Source organism: Delphinapterus leucas, chromosome 12, assembly GCF_059928025.1.
Source record: "Delphinapterus leucas isolate spDelLeu-1000000601 "Yukka" chromosome 12, BTC_Dleu_Yukka2, whole genome shotgun sequence".
NCBI classification, from domain to species: Eukaryota; Metazoa; Chordata; class Mammalia; order Artiodactyla; family Monodontidae; genus Delphinapterus; species Delphinapterus leucas.
The window spans coordinates 32579806-32586257 of NC_143140.1; the positions used below are offsets into that span (position 1 = coordinate 32579806).

Here is a 6452-nt window from a genome sequence, read left to right on the forward strand (position 1 = left end):
CACGGCTTGTGGGATCTTAGTTCCCCGACCAGCGATCGAACCCATGCCCCCTGCAGTGGAAGCATGGAGCCCTAACCACTGGACTGCCAAGGAATTCCCATGGCAGTTCTGTTTCTTAGGGCCTCCATACTGTTTTTCATAGCAGCATACTTACTGTTAAATTTATTGGGTCTTTACTGCCATTTAATTTGTAAGTAATCCAGTTACAAATCCATCATGAGGGTCAAGATTTTAGGGTCACTTCTGGTACAACCTGGATTTCCCCAAAAGCAAAGCCTCGGAGAAAGCTATGTGTATGAGTAGTTTACGTAGAAGTGTGATTCTGGGGAAAAGGAAGGATGGAAAGAGAGACTGAAGCAAAAAATAAAGAATATCAATTTGACTGTAGTACCAGGCTACAAATTTATTGAAAAGTCTTTTGAAAAACATCTCAGGATCATCCAGCAGGGAAAGAAAGAGGAAAGCATCTGTCAGTCGGTGCCTCTCTTCTACTAGTGATTAGATTGCGAGTTCCAAGATGGTAGAGAGAGATTTGTATCTGTTTTATTCACTGTTATATACCCAGTACTAAGCTGACAGAATAAATATTTATGGAATGAATGAATTTCTTTGTAATTATAATCCATTATCTCCCAGATATTGTTTCTGCCCCATTCTCCCTCTCTTCTGATCGCAGAATTTCAATTATATGCAAGTTAGACCTCATTCTTCTCATAGCTTCATGTCTTTCAAAAACTCTTTCACATTTATCATATTTCCTTGCCACTACATAAAGGAAAATTTCCTCAGATACATTTTTTTTACTTCACTAATGTACTATTCGGTTACATCATAACTGAATTTTTTATTTCAATGATTGTATTTCATTAATAGAATCTGTGATTTTTCTTCAAATTTACATGGTTATGTTACATCATTTCTTTGGTTTTTACTCATATTTTCAATTTGTTTATTTCCTTAAACAAACTAATCCAATTATATTCTATATCTGCTAAATTCTAATATTAATTTCAGTTCTGAAACTTCTCTCTTTTTTTTTTTTTCTGCTGGCTAAAACTCATATATTATTTCCTTGTGTATTTTTGCTTTTTGGTTATGTGCTTCTATTTCATGTAACACCTTCTACCGAAATAACTTGAGAATTTTGTGAAGGCAAATTTCTGCAAACAAGATTTGCATTTGTTTCTTAAGTCTACTGGTAGCATCAGTCAGCAGGAACAGCTAGTTCTTTTTTTTTTTTTAATATTGTTGTATAGATGGTTAACAATGTTGTGTTAGCTTCAGGTGTACAGCAAAGTGATTCAGTTATACATATACATGTATCTAGTTCTAAGCTAAATTAAAAGATTTTCAATGTGGAGTCATATGAATAGAGGTTAGAGGTCATGTTAAGGTTATTTGAGTTTTGGTATTGATAGGGGAGAGCTCTTTTTGTTGCAACTCATTTCTAAGGTTTTAATAAGCAATCTTCTGTTTCATGCTTTTGGAAAGTAAGTTTGGGCAAGTTTACTCTTACATTGTTTATGATGCCATTTTGACTCTCAGATTTATGCAAATACATCTTCAATTGGACTCCATAACTTTGGCCATTTTGGACTTTGAATTCTATACCTCATTTTCCATATATGACCAGAAAAATAAAAGCTCAAGTTCACCTGTTTGGTTCCTAACAAAAAATTCAGATTAAGTAGTTGTTTACCACTTCATTGTACTAAATTCACTAAATTTTTGGCTTCTCAATATTCTTTAACTTCTGGTCAGCCATTGATGCATCTAAAATAATTAAAATTTTTGTCAGTAGATTTAGATATTTTCAAGGAAAGATTTTAGTGATGCTATCTTGTCTGACCCACTGCTAGAAATAAAGATTAATATGTAATTCTTTATGACCTGCTAAAACTAATTAAATTAATAAATAATGATAAAATTTAACAATGAATATTCATTTATTGCATATATTCTATATACCTGGACTATACCAGGTCCTTTATATATACCATCTCAATAAATGCTACTACCACAAAGTGAAGTCAGTCAGAAAGAGAAAAACAAATACTGCATGCTAACACATATATATGGAATCTAAAAAAAAAAAATGGTCCTGAAGAACATAGGGGCAGGACAGGAATAAAGACGCAGATGTAGAGAATGGACTTGAGGATACGGGAAGGGGAAGGGTAAGCTGGGACGAAGTGAGAGAGTGGCATGGACATATATACACTACCAAATGTAAAATAGATAGCTAGTGGGAAGCAGCCGCATAGCACAGGGAGATCAGCTTGGTGCTTTGTGACCACCTAGAGGGGTGGGATAGGGAGGGTGGGAGGGAGACGCAAGAGGGAGGGGATATGGGGATATAAGTATACATATAGCTGATTCACTTTGTTATACAGCAGCCACGAACACAACAAGGTAAAGCAATTATACTCCAATAAAGATGTTAAAAAAATAAAATAAAAAAATAAAATAAATGCCACTACTAATCTACCAACATTAGAAGAGGGTATTTATGAGGATTCTCAGCTCTGAAAGGTATGTAATAAAATGGTGAATATCACACAGACCGCAAATAGTGAAGTCTGCCTAGAAGACTGACTTCAAAAAATGGAACTATAACTGAAGATTTATTCTTTTGGAAATGATTTTTGCTTTCAAGAATACCATTAAATATTTTCTAGGAAATATGAATTTATAAGCCATCAAGAAAGAGCACAGGCCAATTTTAGACGGACAATGAACACATTTCACTTTGATGCTGCTGCTGCCCAATTGCTGTCCTAATCACTACTGAGCAATCTGTGACCCCAGAAATCCAATAACATTTCATTTTGCATCAGTCAACATGACAAGTCTATTATACCCCAAGAAGTAACTCCTCAAATTTTGTTTCCCAAAACAAATTGTAGTGAACATTCATTCATCAGTGATACCAAAATATTATACAATTCTAGGAAACTAGTTACCAAATGATGTTTCAAAGAAAAGGTTAAAATAAAGTGAATAACAAATAAAAAATAAAATTCATAATCAGTTTTATAAAAATATTTTTTAAATGTCAAAGCACAATTTCATATACCTTGCAATAATTTACTATTATTCTTTATAAAGATAAATTGCCTGACATCATAGAAATAATTTAATTGGTCTTCATTACTTACCTGAAGTATAGTGTCAACAGACACAGAAATTCAACAAAAACGATAACCCCTTCAGAAAACTTTTTTTTTTTTTTTTTGCCATACGCGGGCCTCTCACTGTTGTGGCCTCTCCCAATGTGGAGCACAGGCTCCGGACGCGCAGGCTCAGTGGCCATGGCTCACGGGCCCAGCCGCTCCGCGGGATGTGGGATCCTCCCGGACTGGGGCACAAACCCGCGTCCCTTGCATCGGCAGGTGGACTCTCAACCACTACGCCACCAGGGAAGCCCCAGAAAAAAGCTTTTGAGGTACAAAACTCTATTTCATAAAAGACATATCCTTCATTCAGAAATTGAATGCTTTTATTTTAAAACTCAAAAATATCCACTGAAACTCTCACTGGAAGCATAAAATAAAAACATATTTTTGATAGTCAATAAACAGACAATATTCAAAAATCAGGTACAAGAAGTGGTGAATTTTAAGGAAGGAACAAAACACCTTAATATTCCCTGGATATTACTTCTAGTCCTTTTGTCTAAGATCAAGTTTAGTATCTGTTCTCATCAGTTTAATATTCCCTGAATATATCAGTAAAAAAAAAATAAATGTTCCCCGTCACATCTTAAGTCACTACGAATCGTTTTAAATGAGAATTTATAAATGGTTAAATTCCATTTAAATGAAAAATTCACAAAGAATATTATTATTGATCTTGAAAAATTAAAACAATATTATTTGTGGCACTGTTGATCTTCTTTAAATATACGTATATATAAGATAAATACTTAGATTGAAGCTATCAATCAGGTGCTCTAGAAATATCCTTTTTAATTTTGTCTACTTAGCATGCCTGTCTTTTTTAGAAATAGCATCTCATTTCATCTGAGTACTGCTTCTTTATTCACTCTAAACTTAATCATCAACTTGTCATACAATTTCTCACCAACAACATTGAATATTAGAAGGTAATAGTGCAATATCTTTCAACATCCAAAATAATACGATTTTTCTACATGAAATCCTATACCAACCCAACAATCAACCAAATCTAATCACTTCTCCCCATATCTCCCAATTCCCTACCATCCTTTCTCACTCACACTACTGAGATCTCTTCCTAACTCTTCTACCTGCCACCGTTATAGTTCCTGCCCAGATTGTCCTTCACAAAGGAGCCAGAGTGGTTTTTTTTTTCAGAGTGATATATATATATATATTTTTTTGTGGTACGCAGGCCTCTTACTGTTGTGGCCTCTCCCGTTGCGGAGCACAGGCTCCGGACGCGCGGGCTCAGCGGCCATGGCTCACGGGCCCAGCCGCTCCGCAGCATGTGGGATCTTCCCGGACCGGGGCACAAACCCGTGTCCCCTGCATCGGCAGGCGGACTCTCAACCACTGCGCCACCAGGGAAGCTCCAGAGTGATATTTTTGAAATACAAATCCAAACATGGCCACCCCCTGCTGTATGTAATCTGATGGCTTCTCATTGTTCTTAGAATAAAGAGAAAATTTCTTACCTGCCCTCTATGCTCTGCAATGGTTTGGCACCAGCCTGTCTCCTTTAATCTCAGTCTTTCCCTCCCTTCATCTCTGCCACAGGTGTGTTGCCCTCACACCCTTAACCTTACCAAGCTTTTTCATGCTCCAAGACTTTTACACTATATTATTCAGGGAGCAAACTCTTCAGTTCCTTCTTCTAGTAGTAAATTCATACTTATCCTTCAGTTCAGCTCAATAATCCCTTTCTCAAAAAAGGCTTCCTCCATCTTATGTATTAGGTAACTCCTCCCCCATCAGACAACCTAATGGTATTGAGCACCTCATATGTGAGGCTGTTAAACACAGCTGCAATTTTATATTTTTTGTGTAACTAGTTGGGTATTTTTTGATACAATATAATAAGTGCCATGAGAATAAAGGCCTTGTCAATTGTCCTATTTCCGATACATAGCAGAATATCTAAATAGACATTTTTCTAAAGAAGACATACAAATGGCCAACAGGTACATGAATAGGTGCTCAACATCACTAATAATTAGGGAAACACAAATCAAAATCACAATAAAATATCACCTCTCAACTGTTCGAATGGCTATCATTAAAAAGTCTGGAGATAACAAACGTTAGTGAGGATAGGGAAAAAAGAGAACCTTTGTGCACTGTTGGTGGGAATGTAAATTGGTGCCGCCACGATTGAAAACATTATGGAGGCTCCTCAAGAAGTTAAAAATAGAACCATATGAGGGCTTCTCTGGTGGTGCAGTGGTTGAGAGTCTGCCTGCCGATGCAGGGGACACGGGTTCGTGTCCCGGTCTGGGAGGATCCCACATGCCGCGGAGCGGCTGTGCCCGTGGGCCATGGCTGCTGGGCCTGCACATCCGGAGCCTGTGCTCCGCAACGGGAGAGGCCACAACAGTGAGAGGCCCACGTACCGCAAAAAAAAAAAAAAAAAGAACCATATGATCTAGCAACTCCACTTCTGGGTATATATACCAAGGAAATGAACACAGGATCTCAAAAAGTTATCTGCACTCCCATGTTCATTGCAGCATTATTCTCAATAGCTAAGACATGGAAACAACCTAAGTGTCTGTCAACAAATGAATGGATGAAGATGTGGTGTATATATATATATACATAACCACATATAATATATAACGGAATATTACTCAGCCATGAGAAAGAAGGACATCTTGACCTTTGCAGCTACATGGATGGACCTTGAGGACCTTCATTATGGCAAATGAAATTAGTCAGACAGAGAAAGACAAATACTGTATGATTCACTTACACGTGGAATCACAAAAGCCAAACTCGTAGAAACAGGGACTAGAGTGGTGGTTACCAGGGATTGGAGGGTGGGGGAAAAAGAGACATTTTGGTCAAAGAGTACAAACTTCTAGCTAAAAGATGAATAAGTTCTGGTTATTTAACGTACAGCATACGGATTATTGTTAATAATACTGTATTATATACTGGAAAGTTGCTAAGAGAGTAGACCTTATGGGGCCAGGTCTAGAAGTAGCATATATCATTTCCACCCACATTATAGTGACCCGAATGTAGGCACATCATCTCACCCAACTTCAAGAAAGTCTGGGAATATCTCTGTAGCAAAACAAGAAGTAAACTTGATTATCTAGGCACATAGCATAATTTCTACAGCTTAAGATAAACAACTTTTCATTTTGGTGTGTGTTTCTGTAAGGGACTTTTTGTGGCTTTAAATCATGCACTCTAGTTAAAATACACTTTATAGTAAGCAGTCTTCTAGAGGATCAGAATAACTTACTGATAGGAATGTATAATTTT

The 6452-nt window shown here is 36.9% G+C and overlaps 1 pseudogene; it reads left to right on the plus strand.

The window, feature by feature from the left end:
* Positions 1 to 3655: 3655 nt before the first annotated feature.
* On the plus strand, positions 3656 to 3764 carry LOC115802090 (U2 spliceosomal RNA; annotated as a pseudogene).
* The last annotated feature ends 2688 nt before the right edge of the window (positions 3765 to 6452 follow it).